General features: G+C 35.5%; 1 pseudogene; it reads left to right on the top strand.

Moving 5' to 3' along the window:
- The first annotated feature begins 7,902 nt into the window (after positions 1-7,902).
- On the top strand, positions 7,903-13,101 carry LOC122473636 (annotated as a pseudogene).
- The last annotated feature ends 5,919 nt before the right edge of the window (positions 13,102-19,020 follow it).

Genomic DNA, 19,020 nt, shown 5'->3' with positions numbered 1-19,020 from the left:
AACTTGAGAAATCTGAGCTGGCATCAGAGAATCCACATGTGCATGTAAGTGACTTGCTGGCTCGTAGTCCCTCTCTCCACCCAAAATAATAAAAAAAAAATTCTCTATATCCCTATAGAATTGCAGAAGTCACACTTACTGTAGAAATGCCTTCAGATCTTTTACAAATGTGGGTCAGTTATCAAGAGAGAAGGGCAAGCCCTCACAACAATATTAGAGCTTCCTTCTATTGGGAAGGAGGAAATAGGGGCTGAGGTGGGGAAGGAGGGTCCAAGGGAGGTAAGACAGGCTTGGGAAATGGAGGCAGGGAAACATTCACATGGGTCTCTTTCTGCACTTCCTTTTCTATTCTATTGGTCTATTTTTCTGTACCATTGCCAATATAATTCTGTTCTTTTTCAGGGGTGTTTGTCTAGTTTTCGTTCTCTGAATTTTCATATAAATTTTAGAATCAGATGATCAATTTATAGGAAAATAATTTGCTAGGATTCTAATGGAATTTGTTTTAAATTGAAGGGTCAATTTGGGAATAATTTACATTTTTAGTTTTTAATTAAAAAATTTTTTAAAGTTTGAGAGAAAGAGAGAGAGAGAGAGAGAGAGAGAGAGAGAGAGAGAGAGAGCATGAGCAGAGGAGGGGCAGAGAGAGAGCAAAAGAGAGGATCCCAAGCTGACAGTACAGACCCTGATGTGGGGCTCCATCCTATGAACTATGAGATCATGACTGACTGAGCCACCCAGGTAGCCTAACAATTTACATTTTTATTTTATTTTTTATTATTTATTATTTGTGTATGTATATATTTATTTTTGGTGCAAAAATGTGGTTTATTAAAGCACGGACATGACCTGTGGGCAGGAAGAGCTGCCCCAGGACCATGAGGAGAGACTGGTTATATACTATGGAGTTGGGGAGATAAAGTCCAGGGGAAGCTTCCAGTAAAATTTCCATATGCTAAAGAAGACTCATAGGATGCTGGAGGCCTAGCTATTGTCAAACTAAGGTGGTTTTCCCCTCTAGCAAAGCATTAACATTAAGACAGTAAGGAGTTACTGGAGAAATGTTTTACTTTGCCTGCCTCTAGTATCTGTCAATGGGCTGCAGGTTATAAGGAAATTTGGTTCTATCTGCAATTTCTTTCTGTCTTTGTTTCCCATATCACTATGGAGGGGTGATGGAGACTTAGGTCTTGCAGGACTGTGATCTCTATCAGTTAACCATTTATTTTTCCCTTTGTTCTTGGGCAGCCAGGAATGCCTGAGGAGTATCACAATATCCCATTGGTGGGGGGTTGCATCCTGTCAGCTTGCCTTATCCTCCCTCATCAATAATTTTTTAATAAAGTAACATTATGTATTAGTTAATGCCCTCCCAGGAGATGAAAATACACATAAAATGTTATGAGAAGCAAGCGGGGAGCAGGGAGGGGGGGAACCATTTAGGTAAACATTGAACTTCCTCATTTTAGAGCTGTGTTAATCTGTTTACAAATGTGCTTTCAATTTTACTTGATTGTTTTAGCAGTAGCAACTTGAACCTTCAAAACCCAGAGCTCTGTGTAGCAACTGATGGTAGTGGGTTTTTCTCATTAGACTGAGAGACCAGGAGACTTCACACCTCTCCTTCGGGCATTAAGGGGGTGGATGTTCTGCAATTACCAATTCAAGGAAGAAACAAAACAAAAGCAAATACATTTCAGCACAGGCTTGCCCTACCCAGATTTTACTGAGGTCTTTTATTTTTGTCTTTGGTTGTTGTTTGTTTTTTGGTCTCCAGCTCCAGTCCAAGGGCATCTCAGCACTATGGTTCCTCTTTTCCACGCCTAGAAGAGAAAACACACAGGAATATGGTGCCCATGTTTTCTTCCTCCACTCACTTCTAATCAGAAGGTGATTAACTGGTTCAATGATCAGTCAAGAAGCTGCGCTGCAGGTTTTTCCTTTCTCCTTTAATCCTCCTTGCTTCCTCACTGGTTATTAGACAGCTGTTAATATTAAACAAAGTGATTTAATCACCTTCTGCATTTTATAAGCTCTACCTTTATTCTTTCTTTTTTCCTGTAGCAGATTTAAGGCTGCTTCTTAGTAGAGACCTGGCCCTGTTCTGAACATTTGGAAGAAACAGTTGTTAAATATAACCTACCAGAGTGATTCCTACACAGATGCTCATCCAAGCTGCTTAGTAACCCAGACAATACCACAGTCATCACATTCACGTGCTCCAGAAAGTTTCCAACTAAAAGAAAAAAAAAATCATTACTTAGCCCTGAAAGTCAGCACCTGAAAACAACAAATTAATTGGGAATTGGACACAGGTGTTTACAAAGAGGTTCAAATGCTCTCTAATTAATTTTAAAATTTTGTCTTAATTTAAAAAATATAAATATTGGTAACTTTGGTAGACAATAATGGCCCCCAAAGATGTTCATGTCCTAACCGGTGCATATATTACCCAGAAGCGGTGCATATATTACCTTGTTTGGCTGGAAAAAAAAAAGTCTTTACCTATGTGATTAGGTTAAGGGTCTTGAGTTGGGAAGATGGTTTTCGGTTATCCAGGTGGGCCCAATGTAATCACAAGGATCCTTATAAGAGTGAGGCTGGAAGCCGGAAGTGGGTAGGTGTGCGGTTGGATGTAAGTGCGTGGGTTGGAGCGTTGCAAGGAAGCAGCCATTAGCCTCGGAACACAGGAGGTCTTTGGAAGCTCCAGAACCGTAAGAGAACAAGTTTGTGTTGTTTTAAACGCTAAGGTTGTGGTACTGTAGCGGTGAGTCACACACAGAGAGTTGGGACATTTAGGCTTTTCTTTCCAGGAGGCAGCTTTTCTTTCCAGGAGGCCTGCTGGCACAGGCCTATCGGGCTAAGACCCAAAAGGCTAAACCCCGAGCATAGCAGGGTGGGAGGTTGCCTATTGTACAATTCTTGCTTCTTTGTCTCTCATATATGGTAGCATACAGTCGTCAATTTACATTTTTAGAGTAGTGACTGTTCCAATTCATTAACATGGTATCCCCATTCATTTATTTGGTTATTTAAAAATTTCAGTATTTTATAGTTTTTTCTTTTGGGTGCGTATGTGTGTGTTTAGAATTGCACATGACTCATTAGATTTATTTATAAGTATTCGTTCTTTTGGGTACTGCTGTAAAGGAAATCATTAAAAGTTTTTATCTTCCCAGTTTTCATTCCTATATAAGAAGCAAACATGTTTAGTGAGTACTAATTTTGTATTCATGAACTTTAAGTTGCCGTATAAATTCTGAATTTTTTTCCTTAGATTATTTTGGATTTTCTACATAAAAAAAAATTTCATTTCTAAGTAAACTTAGTTTTGCGCATTTCTTTTAAGTTCTTCTATTTCTTTATTCCTTTCTCTCGATTTATTGTTCTGGCTAGAGCTTCCAGGACACTGGTAAGTAGAAGGGATGATATCAAATATCCTTGTCTTATTCCTGATTTCAGAAATAAACTATAAACATTTCAACGTTAAGTATGATGTTTGTTAGATATTTGTGGGAATATGGGTATAGTTTATCAGATTAGAGAAGTTCATTTTTTATTTGTGAAAGGGTTTTATCATGAAAAATATGGAATTTTATCAAACTTTTTTGAAATTTATTGAATCATATGATTTTTATATTCTATTATGTGGTAAATTACATTAATTTTCAGATCTCAAATCAGCCTTGGATCTTAAGAATTAATAAAAATTTATCTTGGCTTATCTGATTTTTATTATTTTTAATTTTTTTTAATATGAAATTTATTGTCAAATTGGTTTCCATACCACACCCAGTGCTCATCCCAACAGGTGCCTTCCTCAATGCCCATCATATCATCCTTTTTATATATCATTGGATTAATTTTGTTAACATCTTGTTTGAGAATTTTGTGTTTGATCATGAGTGAGATTATCCTAAATATTCCCTTCTTGTAATGTAATTGACAGTTTTTTTAAGAAAGTTTTATTGATATGTAATTCACATACCATGCAATTTACCCATTTAAAGTGTACGATTCAATGGTTTTTAGTATATTGTGCCACTATCACCATAGTCAATTTTAGGATATTTTTGTTGTAGTGTGACCTAAAATGGGAACTATCCTGCAGAATATGCTGTATGCCCCCCAAGAGGAATGTGTATTCTGTTGCTGTTGGGTGGAATGTTCTGTAGAAGTCTGTTAGATCCATTTGCTTTGTAATGCTATTTAGATCATCTGTTTCCTTATTGATTTTCTGCCTGGATGTTTTATCCAAGAAGTTGGGGTATTGAAATTTCCTATTGTATTTGTCTATTTTCCCCTCAGTTTTGTTAATATTTGATTTATGTATTTGGGCACATGTATATTTATAGCTTACATTTTCATGATGAATTTTTTGAAATATAATTTATTGTCAAGTTGGCTTACATACAACACCAGTGCCCATCCCAACAAGGGCCCTTCTCAATGCCCATCACCCACTTTCCCCTCTCCCCCACCCCCCATCAACCCTCAGTTTGTTCTCTGTATTTAAGAGTCTTTTATGGTTTGCCTCTCTCCCTCTGTTTGCAAATATTTTTTCTCTCCTCCCTTCCCCCATGGTCTTGTGTTAAGTTTCTTGGGTTCCACATATGATTGAAAACATATATCTGTCCTTCTCTGACTGACTTATTTCATTTAGCATAATACCCTCCAGTTGCATCCACGTTGCTGCAAATGGCATGATTTCATTCTTATTGTCAAGTAGTATTCCATTGTATATATAAACTACATCTATATCCATTCTCAGTTGATGGACATTTAGGCTCTTTCCATAATTTGGCTATTGTTGAAAGTGCTGCTAGAAACATTGGGGTACATGTGCCCCTATGCATAAGCACTCCTGTAGCCCTTGGGTAAATTCTTGGCAGTGCAATTGCTGGGTCATAGGGTAGTTCTATTTTTAATTTTTTTGAGGAAACTCCACACTGTTTTCCAGAGTGGCTGCACCATTTGCATTCCCACCAACAGTGCAAGAGGGTTCCTGTTTCTCCACATCCTCACCAGCATCTATAGTTTCCTGATGTGTTCATATTAGCCACTCTGACTGGTGTGAGGTGGTATCTCAGTGTGGCTTTGATTTGTATTTCCCTGATGAGGAGTGACATTGAGCATCTTTTCATGTCAGTTGGCCATCTGGGTGTCTTCTTTGGAAAAGTATTTCTTGTCTTCTGCCCACTTCAATGGATTATTTGTTTTTCGGGTGTGAAGTTTGGTGAGTTCTTTATAGATTTTGGATACTAGCCCTTTGTCTGATATGTCATTTGCAAATATCTTTTCCCATTCTGTTGGTTGCCCTTTAGTTTTGTTGATGGTTTCCTTTGCAGTGCAGCTTTTTATGTTCATGAGGTCCCAATAGTTCATTTTTGCTTTTAATTCCCTTGCCTTTGGAGATGTGTCATGTACTTAACACTTACGAACTATACTCTGAAAGTAGTTGAGATGGTAAATTTTGTTATATATATTTTACTAAAATTATAAAAAGTAAAAGCACAAACAAAACAAAAATAAAAATATTGAGGGTAACCACAAATCATACAAAAACATAGTTAAATCTCTGAAAGTGAGCAATTTGAAAGAAAACTAGTAAAGTCACTATTAAAATATTTACCTCTGTTAATAAACAAATTTGAAAAATAGAACAGCATGGTTCATTTTAAAAGTATAAAGTGAGAAGAATATATATGAAAAATATGTAAGATTCAGATAAATATACATTTTTTCTGAATATATCATGAGATTCTATGCTAAAAAAATAAAGCATGGCATAAACACAATTAAAGACCAACAAAAGAGTGGGGAAAATATTTGCAACACACATAACAAATTAAATTGTTAATATGCATACAAGTAGTAATGCCCACTTCTAGGATATCCTGTAATAGACAAAGATGTTCAAGAATGCATTTTGCATCACAGCTGATAGTTGATTTAAAAAGAGACGACATGAATTTATAATAAAAATTGTAGAACCATTTGATCAGTTCAAAGTAGTTATTTTTTATAATGGTGAAAAAAACTTTTTAGAAATTATAAAGTTTCAACTGTTAGGATTGATTTCTAATTATGATGGTATTCTCTAAAAAGAAATATTACATGGTACCTAAATGGTACAAATTTGTAATTATTGAGGTAAAAAGTTTTAAGTTTTTAATTATCAAGTAATCTGAAAAATATGTAAAGAGTGTTTCATATTTTAAAATATAACAATATGAATATATTTACATAGGAAATTTCTTGAAGGCTGTAGTATGAGATATTAGGGTGGTTATTATATTTAAGTTTAACTTGTCTATATTTGTTTATAATGAGTCATTTAAGGTAATAATGTTACAGAAGGAGAAAAGGGGTAACTGTATTCTGTCAGCAGCTATTAGCAGCTATAGATGTTATTGAATAAAACGAAGAAATGGTAGACTTGCTGTTTTTAATTTGGTTTTTATTTTGTGTAAAAGTCCTGTGTTGAATATCATTGTCGAATCTTCAGGTCTCTGAGGACATGGTCCCCAGTCCTACATGTTTCAGGATCTTTGCCAAAAGATTACACAAAAGATTCATTAATAACATTGGAACCCAATTCACCTGGGACTTGTGTTTATTCACGGATGTTTGGCACATAAAACAAACATCAATCTTGATAAAATTCTCATTTTTATTGATTTTGGAAGGCTCAAATATCAGGGCTATGTAAACCAGAGGGAATTCTTGGTTTATTCTCCCAGACTTTGGAGTAGCAATTACCTTTCGAAATAGCACAAATACCTTGGTAGGAAGGTCTTGGCCACATGTTAGAAATGAAATGATTGGATAATCAATACCATCCCAGAGCTGTCTGTGAGGTGAGTCTGGGTCCATGAGTAAGAGCGACCAGAAGTCCACATAAAAGCCCACACAAACATAATCTTCATTTTTCTAATCCTCACGATACTCAGGGATAATCAACTAAAACCATTATGTCTATGGTTTTTGAGAGACTTAGAAAATTATTTTCTCTTAGAAACAGTTTCATATGTCTTGCCAAAATTAGAGAGATGGAATAGTTAATTATAGTTAAAAGAAACAAGAGTTCATAATTTTTTAATTGATTGAAGATATTGATAAGTCTGGGTTTGTGCAGCATTGAATATCAGGTCACCTAAAATATGTGAAATAAAGGACTTCAAGAAGCAGCCCTGAATTGCAGATTATCTGCTGATATAAGTAAGGTTCCCCTTCACTCTAAGATGTTCAGTTCTCTAAAAGACCTAAGAAGTAAATAGGTGTGAATCAAACAAGGGTGTCAATTTATTTTTCAAGATATTTAGGAGCCAAGGACATGATCTAGCTTCCAGAATTGTGTCAGGCATCAATTACATGCCTCAAGTATGAGGAAAAGAGGGGCTGGTGGACTATATATGTAATCCTTTTCTATATCTGGAGTCTATTATTTCACTTACTAAATCTACTGTTAATATTCACTTAATCTGTTGTTACTTGTGTGATACATTCTTGGGAGTGCTCTCAGCTCCTCCTAAAACATTACAGCAGCCCTTCATCTCTTTAATGGAGTCTAAACACTGGGAGATTTATTCTGGGAAATGGGTGGGTGGTGTATAGACAGTATCTTCCACTTCTGGAAGAAAAGAATACTTTAAAGCAATCAAATGAAGCCTTCACATAATCAGTTACTTGGAATTTCCAAAAGAAATTATGGGGTTTTTTCCTCCCAATTTATTGATGGCCTTAAACAAGCCTTGGAGAGTGAAATAATTTCAGCTGGTGTTAATGTAGTTAGTTGATGTTGGCTGAGGAACAATCCCAGAACAGCTTTTGGTCCAAATCCAGAATTTAAGTTTCTTTAATCTCTGGTGTTAATGTTTCTGATAAGTATATTGAGGAGGCATGAGTGGAAACCGTGAAAGGAAAGCTATTTCTGTGTCAAACACAGTGATAACACTTTATGCCTTAATGTAGGTATTATATATGGGCTGACAGATCGGGCATGGTGTGATTTAAATGCCACTCAGAATATTTCCCCCACCAAACATAAAAGCCAAAAAGAATTCCCTAAATTAGAGTCAGGGATATGGAAAGAGTAAGAGGTGTCAGATTAGTTTTAAAATTGAATCAACATAATAAACAATATAACATGATCTAGGTCTGAGGGCAAATACTATCTTTAACTCTATATCAGACTCCTTTAATTTTGTGGTTATTACATTAAACAACATAGAAATCGTATTTCTGACACTTCTTTTTTTAACATCGTCTATTAAGCATAGGGAGTAACAAACCACATAGAAAGGTCATAAATGTGGTTTGTTGTAATTTGGAAAAACTCCTTTGAAGATCCAAGCAGGATACAGGAATGAGTCACTAAGAGCCAGTTACAGGTCAGAATCAGCAAACAGATGGAGAAATGGGGAGGGGAAAACCATAGATGATTAGATGACAATGTTTTTTCCAGGCAGGTAGTCCATGTAAGATGACTACCACATAACTGGCTCTCACTATGGTGTGTTTTTAGAGGCCATCTTTGTAGCTCTATCTCCCCAAACAAAACTTACCCCTTGTTAGAGTCAGGGAAACAGCAAAACTAAGTGAAAGTACTGGCAACGTCAAGAGAATTTCAAGATAAGTCTAAACTAAGAAATAATATAGCTTGATATCAATTGTTAATATATAGCAATAAACATTAGGTTTTGGTCTTTGTATAGCAGAGTAAGACAAGGATCAATAGAAATACAGAAAATGGGGCAATCCGTTTTGAACAAATTCATCTAGAGGGAATGTAAAATTTCCAGGGGCAGGTGTCTGACATTCAAAGATCATTATCAAAAGGCACATTTTGAAATATCAAATTTTATGTGCTAAGTTGAAGTCATGGGATTTAATCAGTTCTCAGGAAAAGCACATACAGAAGCAGCTAAGAGGATTTAGGGATGAGGTGTGAGAAATCTCAATGTTACAAAGGTGAGTAGGGGAAGAGATAATTACAAAAGAGAAAACAGAAGGGTGGGTGGGGGGAACCCAACCAGGAGTGTGGATATCATGCAAACAATGTGTCAAGAACCTCATAAAAAGTAGTGACTGACAAGGAAAAGTGCAAATAAAATGGCTACACTTCACTGGTACTTAAATATCAGGGAAACTCATCAAGAATAGTTTCAGTGGAGTGGTGTGTTCAGGAGCTGTATCATAAGGAAATGGTTGGAAGTCAGGAATCAGAGAAAATTATTAGAAGCTAAGGATAGAAGTTCGATTGGTGAATGCATTTAATACTCAGAGCTGATTATAACATCAGTGACTTGCTAAGAAGGTCTAAGTATTTCAGTCAGACAAATAGACTGAATTGCAAAGCATTAAGGCTATTCTTCAGTTGTGTACAAAACACTTTCTCACTTATTAGTGAATTTGGTGTGTATCAAAATGTTCTCTGTTTTGCACCAAAGTGGGGCAATCAGTAAAAATCAGATAAGGGCAACAAAAATTTGAGAAAATCATGGGAAAGATCTGGGAAAGAATTTTTTATTTTATTTTTTAAAAAGTGTATTTTTTTGAGAGAGAGAGTGAGAAAGCAGGGGAGGGGCAGAGGGAGAGGGAGAGAGAGAGAGAATATCCTAAGCAGGCTCCATGCTGTTGGCACAGAGCTTGGCGTGGGGTTGGAACTCATGAACAGTGAGATCATGACCTGAGCCGGAAACAAAAGTTAGATGCTTGACTGAGCCACCAAGGTGCCCTTAGGAAATAATTTTTTTATATGGAAAAGGTCTTTTGTAGATTAATTTTAGGTTTGGTCATGGCAGTGGAACAGTGTCCTTAGCTGCTTGGTAGATGGATATAGAAACATCTTGTGCCATAACCACTTCTCATGTGCTTTCCATTTATCCAGGAAAAAAAAAAGCTTCAAGCAGATATTGAAATGGAGTAAAATTTCAATTAGTGATAAGGGAAATATTCTTAGAAAAAAAGATTCCCTGAAGTTTATGATTTCACTGCCATCAGGCTTCGAAGAATAAATCTATTCTAATGGGTAAAGTTAAAGTCCAGTGTAAACTTCAAAATCATAAAAAATTGTTTTACTTGGACTATAAAGAATCCCTAGATTTATTTTTCTCAAATATAGATCATGACCATTTAGTAGAATATGAAGTCAACTTGGTTATTTTGCATTTATTTTTGATGAGATAAATTAGAATAGAAAGCATCAGAGAGCAAGGTAGATTTTTTTTGGACATTTTTTAATTTCAGTAATACGCAAGTGTGTGTATCTGTGTGCATATACACTGGACTGCACTATAAAATGTATCTTGCCATAAATTGTGGTCAAAATATTTGAAAGCTAAGTTTCAAGCATATTAAATGACATGACAACAGAACTGAGGGCATGAATTATTAAAAAAATGTTCATTATCAAAGAAAACAAAATACTATGTGTAAAGTACATTGTTTAGCTTTTCTAAACAAACCCATTGTAACCTTGTTTCTATCCTCTTCTCAGCTCTTAAGTCCCTCAGTTTTACCTGAATATTGGGCAGAAGTCAGGACCTAGGAATCAGAAACCATACTTCCCTAACCAGTTGCATCCTTCTGGGATTGACAGATAACACTCAACTACAGATTCTCATTTTTGTATTTCTACTTATCACCTACATGTTGAGTGTAACCAGAAGCCTGACCATCATCATTCTCATATTAATGGATTCTCACCTTAAAACTGCAATGTACTTTTTTCTCCAAAACTTTTCCTTCTTAGAAATGTTATTCACTTCTGCTTGTATTCCTAGGTTCTTGTACAGTATATCAACAGGTGATAGGACTATTCCCTGTAATGCTTGTGCATGCCAAATTTTTCTTTACAGATCTTTTTGGTGTAACAGATTTTTTTTCTCCTTGCCTCAATGCTCTTTGATCAATATGTAGCCATCTGCAAACCCCTTTGTTACATGACCATCATGAACCACAGGGTGTGCAAAAGGCTTATCTTCTGCTGTTGGATGAATACTTTGACCATTTCCCATCACTTAGCTTGGGATTGGACCTGGAATTCTGTGACTCTAATGCCATTGACTACTTTGCCTGTGATTCTAACCCTATTCTGAAAGTCTCATGCTCAGACACATGGTTCCTTGAGCAGATGGTTATTGTCTGCTGTGTGTTAGTCTTCATCATGACTCGTGTGTGTGTGTGTGTGTGTGTGTGTGTGTGTGTGTGTGTGTGAGTGATTTTGCTCTACCTGTATACCATTAGAACAACTCTAAGATTCCCCTCTGCCCAGAAAAGGACAAAAGCTTTTTCTACCTATTCTTCCCACATTATTGGGGTTTCTATAACCTATGGCAGCTGCTTCTTTGTCTCTATCAAACCTTCAGCAAAAGATGAAATGACCATTAATAAGGGAGTGTCTATACTTCTTCCATTTCCCCCATGTTAAATCCATTTACTTATACTCTGAGGGACAAAGAGGTGAAACAAACCTTTAATGACTTAGTCAAAAGATTTATGTTCTCTGGGGCGCCTGGGTGGTGCAGTCGGTTAAGGGTCCGACTTCAGCCAGGTCACGATCTCGCAGTCCGTGAGTTCGAGCCCCGCGTCAGGCTCTGGGCTGATGGCTAGGAGCCTGGAGCCTGTTTCCGATTCTGTGTCTCCCTCTCTCTCTGCCCCTCCCCCATTCATGCTCTGTCTCTCTCTGTCCCAAAAATAAATAAAAACGTTGAATTACCCATCACTGAGTTTCTCCCACATGCATGCATGCTGCCCACGTTAACAAGCTCTGTTCTTCTCTTGTTCATCGGTCCTTGGTCAGTCATTTAAAAAAAAAAAAAAAAAGATTTATGTTCTCAAAGAACTAGGGGAATGTTGAAGTCAGGATCCCTAAGCATATTTTCAATTTTTATCCCATTTTTGTCTCTTCCTGATCTAGACTTGGGTTTCCATTCAGCACTGACTCTAATTGAGTCACCCTTTGCATCTGCTTATAAGCCAACCTCTTTGAGAATGATAATCTTTATTAAGAAAAAATGAGAATACTTGATTCAGGAAATCTAAGCATGACCTCACTCTTAACCTTTCTTTTACCAATGCTGAAAGGATTGGGAAATGTATCATAAAATATTGGTGTGATAGTACACATCATTCCTCCAGAAAAAACCTACTCAGGAAGAGAAATAATATTAAAAAGAATCAATACTTTTCTAAGTGTAACAAGCAAAAAAAATTTCAAAACTCAAAATATATTTTAAAACAAGGAATATTCATAAAGATTTAAAATTTCAAAAAAGCATTTACTGATGAAGAAGCTTTAAAATCACCAAGATTCACATATTTTGTTGGATGGATCCAATCCAATATCATTTATTTAAAAACTGTCAAAGGGACATGAATTAAATTAAGATGAAGGGAGAAAGGCACTAGTAATTCCTACTAAGGAATTAAAGCCTGCATTGAAATGACATAAAACAGATTGGTACTGACATACTAAATGAAATGTTACATCTTGAATGTAGGGTATTTAAATTAAGCAAACAGATAGCATCAGGTCCAAGGGAACTAATAAGGCTAGAAGAGTGATAAATAACCAGCAAGCCAAATATACTACGAATGGAGAAGAGAGAACATATGAATATTAATATCAATACAATGATTTGCTTTTTAAAAATGAAATCTTTAGTCATTTCAGGGGCGCCTGGGTGTCTCAGTCAGTTAAATGTCCGACTTTGGCTCAGGTCATGATCTCGTGGTTCAGGAGTTTGAGCCCCGTATCGGGCTCTGTGCTGACAGCTCAGAGCCTGGAGCCTGCTTCAGATTCTGTCTGTCTGCCCCTCTCTCTCTCTCTCTCTCTCTCTCTCTCTCTCTCTGCTCCTCCCCTGCTTACATACTCTGTCTCGGTCTCTCTTTGTCTGTACCTCTCAACAATGAATAAGCATTAAAAAAAAATCTTTAGTCATTTCAAGAGTCAAAAATATGCACCTGATGATAACTCTCAAAGAAAAATCAGCATTTAGTTAAATTTTCCCCCAACTTCTACAGTTCATCTTATTAAAACTTCCTTTGGTCCTTGTTCTTTTACTTCAGGCCACACTCACATTGTGGCCTGTGTAGGCAGGGGTTCCCCCCTCCCCCCCCTTTTTCTACTACTGCATCCCCAGGGTTCTCCCATTGAAATGACATTCCCACAAGGAATCTTTATCTTACTGTTCCACTACCACCACTACCACCAAGCCTGGTGAGTCCTACCCATTATACTATCATCACCACCTAGCTCCTGCTCTCATAACTCTTATCAAACTACAATGTCAAGTTTCTTGCCTTTGTTCTACTCTAGATGGCAAACGCCTTGGGGAATGTCTTTATTCCACATGCTAAAATACGTTATTCCTGGCACTGAGACAATTATGAATCCCATAGTAGATAACCTTCCAATATGGTGATTTGATACTTCTGACAATGCAAAATGAGAATTTTTATGTGAAGATAAAAAATACAAAAGTAGCATTTGACATTAATTTGTGAACAAAGGATGAAAGACATGGCTTGTAGGAGCTATCCTGTTAAAATATCTATTTAAAAATTTCTGAATGAAATTGAAGGAAAGTCACAATTTACTGAAAATTTATAATACTGAGAAACCTGAACATATCCCTGTAAATTATATTTATAGTCATAACTTATACTGGAGAAATGTAGAGAAATCCAAGTTTAGAAAAATGTTCTATCACTTACTAGCAAGAGTTCTAGGATTTAAAGCTAGTTTTATTGATTTTTGGAAAGATTCTGTTCAAGTAAATGCATCTGCTTTTCCAGGGGCAGCAAGATGATTTCAAGGAACATCCCAACAAATATCTTCCAGTACTAAAATTGAGAAAGATTTATATCATAAACAATGTACAAAGATAAAAGTAACATGGGATGCATTATATATATACATATGCATTATTAATACTATGTTAATAATAAATGATATTAATATGAATGGATAATATACTATAAAAATAAGATAAAAAAATCAGGTCCAATAAGATATAGAAGTAACAAATGGGAATGGAAAAAGAAGTAAAAGCAAGAGAAGAGGAAAAAAGGAAAATGGCCTTATAACCTGGATCTTCAGCTTCACTGAGGAAAACCTGGTTTTAGGCTTTTTTCTTGGTGTTAATTGTCTGTTTCATGACAGAGCCTCCTACTGTGAATCCATAAGGAGACAAAAGGGCCCTGCATGAATATCTCAAGATCTTAGAATGCTTAAGAGAGAGGTTCTCCAAGTTCAGTCCCCATTTGTACCAAAAGTGTTTAGCAACCTTCCAAATTTCAATCAGGCAAAAGCACTGGGGCAGCCATCCTCACCCTATGGGTATGGTTTAACTTCGGATTTCTAAAATATTTAGCTTCTCTGATTTTTTGGTTCTGCCATAACCTGTGCTACTAATTCATCAGCTTAAATCTAGGAGATACATATACTTCAGTTAAGATTTAATCTTTGCTTTTTTCTCCACATGGGAGTTTCTTAGCCTACCTACAACACTAAGATGGGGGAATAGAGTTTAACTTCTGAATAGCAAGAGCTCAGTATCTAAATTTATATAAGTGCTGTCACATCATGATTTCTGACTTGTTTAACCAAAGGTGAGACATCATTTTCTATACAAGTCTGGTTAATCTTCTGGGCTCTCTCTCAACCTGGTCATATATGTAAATGTTGTCCATGATCTTAGTTTTCCAAACCATAACATGGCTGCTAGTTGGTATTAAACACGTTTCCTCAATATGTGTTCCAAACAAATTGGGAAATAGGCACAGAATTCAGACGAGTATAAAAATTTGCTTCATTCATGATAAAAGTAGATTGAAGAACATGAAGAAGATGAGTTTGTTTAAACTGGTCTGATTTACCTGCTAAATTAGAACCTGAACATTTCTGAAATCTCTAGGTGAGGACATATTACCAAAGTGAGCTAACTCAGTGGCAGATGGAGGAAACAGGGCAGTGTGCTTGTCTTATATGTAGCCACTCATGAGCAATGATTTTTACCCCAATCTCAACGAGCAGATAAATTTTGTAGAAAATGATCCAGTAATCTAGGTTTTAAGTCACTCTCGAATGGGAATTTTTAAAGATTCACATGAGACAAGATATAATAATTATAAACATATTAAAATTATTTTTCTCTATTTCCCCTTACTCTTCTATGTTTTGGTTGGCATTTCATCTTCTGTTTCACCCATAAATTCATTGCATTTTATGCCCAAGTTTATCAGTAGGTGCATCTAACTGCTAAGAAAATTTTCTTTTACCTACCATCAGGCCAATATCAGCATTATCAATAAATTGTAATAGATTCTCATATTCAGTGTGTATTTTTCACAATTAAGGTGTTTGAATCAAAATCCACACATCATGTTTGGTTGTTTTCTTACTTACAACTTTTTTTATTCCCTTATAGTCCTTTCATTTTTTCCCCCCTTGCATTGATGGATAAACGACAGCATTTGTAGTGTATAATGTTCTTGGTTAAATGATTGCTTCCTTATAGACTTGTTTTTTTTCATTACCAAATTACCTCTTATATGCTAATTATATTTATTGATTACATCTAGATTTGTATTTTTAGCAAAAAGTTGATAGAGGAAGCTATATGCTTCTTATTGAATTACATCATGAGACTTGTAATGTCTGTTTGACCTACTTTCAGTAATACGTAGATTGATCAGTGTATCAGTCTTGGCACCCTGGTATCTCTATTATAAATATCAATATTTGACAAATCATTTTAGTACATACTGACACATTGTCTAGATCTATTCTTGCATTAAGAGGTCCAAACCGTTGTATCCTTTGATAGCACAGCTGGTAGAGTGGAAGACTGAGGGTTAAAGAGATCCAAACCACTGTTTTATTTTGTATTTCTGGGAATTCACAACTTTTTTTGTAAACTGATTACCTGAAGTACATTATATACAGGCAGAGAGGATAAACATTTGATTCCTCCCCTCGGCTATTGATGTTTTGTTGTAGTAATTTGATGTCCTGGCAACTTCCACTGATGATCAGTCATTTTCCTTTTATAATGCTATACACTCAGGGATTTTTATATATTTGATAGGTTTCTATATGTTACAGTCATTATTATATTTTTTATGCTCGAATTGTCTCATTTTAGGCTAGTAGGTACAGTCCAAATTGGTTCCTGTGTCCTCATGATATACATATATATATTTGCTTCCTTTTCTTCTGGCACAAAAAGATGTTCCAGGCTCAGTTCATATGTTTCCTACCCCTAAGGTGGAAAGAGTTCTTTCTCCAAGAAGACCTGGTTCCTTTCAGTGGGAAATAGTATTTAGAAACTACACCTTGCTACCAGCATTGTTTGCAATCTAACATGAATAATGGGCCCCAATTAGTGCCAAAGAATTTACACCATTTAATTCGACAGTTTGTTTCTGTTCTTAGAGTTCATTTTCTGAGTGCATTCTATCTTCGTAGTTCTACCTATTAATAAGTGGCTCAATATACTACATATATTTGCAAAACTTGATAGCTGCTATATTTTCCATAAATTTAAAGAATATGTCCATTTAATAACTTGTGTAAGGCTTAAACTGTTTTAGATCTAAGTATTCTACTTCTATATAGTGTTTATATCACACTTTTTATTTTTTTTTTCAACGTTTATTTATTTTTGGGACAGAGAGAGACAGAGCATGAACGGGGGAGGGGCAGAGAGAGAGGGAGACACAGAATCGGAAACAGGCTCCAGGCTCTGAGCCATCAGCCCAGAGCCTGACGCGGGGCTCGAACTCACGGACGGCGAGATCGTGACCTGGCTGAAGTCGGACGCTTAACCGACTGCGCCACCCAGGCGCCGCTGTATCACACTTTTTAAAAAGTTTATTTGAGAAAGTATGAGCAGGAGAGGGATGGGGTGGGGGGGTGGAGAATCTTAAGTAGGCTCCATACTCAGTGTGGAACTCCACGTGAGGCTTGATCCCATGACCCTGGGATCATGACCTGAGCTGAAATCAAGAGTCTGACACTCAAGAGTCAGACACTCAACTGACACAGCTGCCCAGGTTCCCCTGTATTACATTTTTATATGCAGAGTTAATCAACTATTTGATTGCAAATACAGACTGATCTTGGAATCAATACTAGATCGTAAATACTTCTTCATATCTTGCATTGTAATACTATCCCCACTATTACTGTATGTGGAAATGTTCATTTGCCAGACATTCAGATCTACTTACTATAAAATACATATTTGTCCTAGACTTAATTTTAAACATAGCCTTGGGTAGCTATTTTTTAATCAAATTGGGTTTTATATTTTCATCCTCTCATGATTTTAGTAATCAATATTGAAATAATTTTAGGAAATACTTAAGTATTTTAGCTATTTTTCACAGATCAGCTAGGTATAAATACACTAAAATTTAGTTTTGATTTTGACAGGCATTCTATATGCCAAAGAGAAATATTTTGCACCTTATGTTTATTATTGACATATGGGGTTATAGTATAGAACATATTTTCAAACTCATGTCGTCATGTATGCTTTCATTTTTGTTTTATGAATAGAGCTAAATTGTTAACCTCACATAAGTTTCCAAGAGAATAGGATCTAAGAAATATTTTCCCCTACTCTCAGATACTCCTGTAGACCAATTAAAAATTCCAAAGAATAATATAGGAGATTATGCCAAAAAGGAAATAATAGAACTTCAAATGCAAGTATTAATATATTTTGTATAAGCCAATTTTAGAGGCAATATAATTATCTTCTGCAGAGACTCTAAATTTGACCTCTGACATTCATTTGATTTTTTCCTTCAATAAGTTATACACATCAGTCTTTATCTTAGGGAATGTACATTAATGATTTCACATTTTCTTTCTCACATTTCTTCAAAGTATAGCAATACTTTACATTAAAACAACTTGGTTAACAAGAAGAAGAATTTCCTGATTTTTCTGAGAATTTATTCTATATTGCTGTTATTACCAGTAACATCACCAAAGAAAGGCTCAATTAACTGGAATAGAATATTAAAGTGCATTTTAGGTGTGCTTGGGTGGTTCATTTGGTTAAGTGTCTGACTCTTGATCTCAGCTCCGGTCTTGATCTCAGGGTCATGACTTCAAGCCCCATATTGGGCTCCGTGCTGGGCATGAAGCCTACTTAAAAAAAAAAAAAAAAAGGGCAATTTAGCATTTATGGGAAAATGATCATTACATTCAAATAAGAAATGTTTTTGATACAGAAAATAGATTTAATCAGGAAAATTCTGTGGAACAGGTAGAATATACTTTAACCTCTAAAGTAAGGCAATGAAATAAATTCTTACATTGTAATTCAATGCACTGGCATAGGTAAACACCTCTTTCAGGAATTCAAAATTTTAGAAATTTAATGAACATTTTCAGTTGGGATCGTATAGAATCTGACTATTATTTTCTCATTTATGACATATACAAGGATCAAAATTTATTATCTTACAGAAAGAAAAGCATTTTGTAAAATTATTATAAATTTTCTTTGACTTTATAATTTGTGCAATGTGCTCACACATTAAAAAATGACATTTATGAAACATAATATTCTCCATAGCATAAAATGCTATCTATTATCAGTGAACTGTTTTCTTGATTGAAAATTGACTTTGTGATGTTTCAAATATTCATTTTTGTCCTAAAAATATGATTCCTATCACAAACATTCCATTTACATGCCATATTCTGGAAAGGCTTCTAACATGAAAGCTCATACAGAGACTCATTAGACATTTGTTTCATACAGTATGATCTGAAAAATAATCACATTTAAAATTCTGCATTTCTGAAATCAATAAAGAAACAGATTTGTGGAATAGAATTTCTAGCCAGAAATAATAGCATGGAAGGAGTCCCAAAGTGGGCTGAAATTGCTAATATAATTTGAAAATATGTACAGAGTAAGACAAAATAACCTAAGATTAAAAGGGCAACATTTTCATTCATTTTTCCCTTCATGCTTTTTTAGAATTTTC

Source organism: Prionailurus bengalensis, chromosome B4 (genome assembly GCF_016509475.1).
Source record: "Prionailurus bengalensis isolate Pbe53 chromosome B4, Fcat_Pben_1.1_paternal_pri, whole genome shotgun sequence".
Taxonomy (NCBI): domain Eukaryota; kingdom Metazoa; phylum Chordata; class Mammalia; order Carnivora; family Felidae; genus Prionailurus; species Prionailurus bengalensis.
Note: the sequence above shows the minus strand (reverse complement) of the source record. Positions and strands in the feature narration are given on the sequence as shown.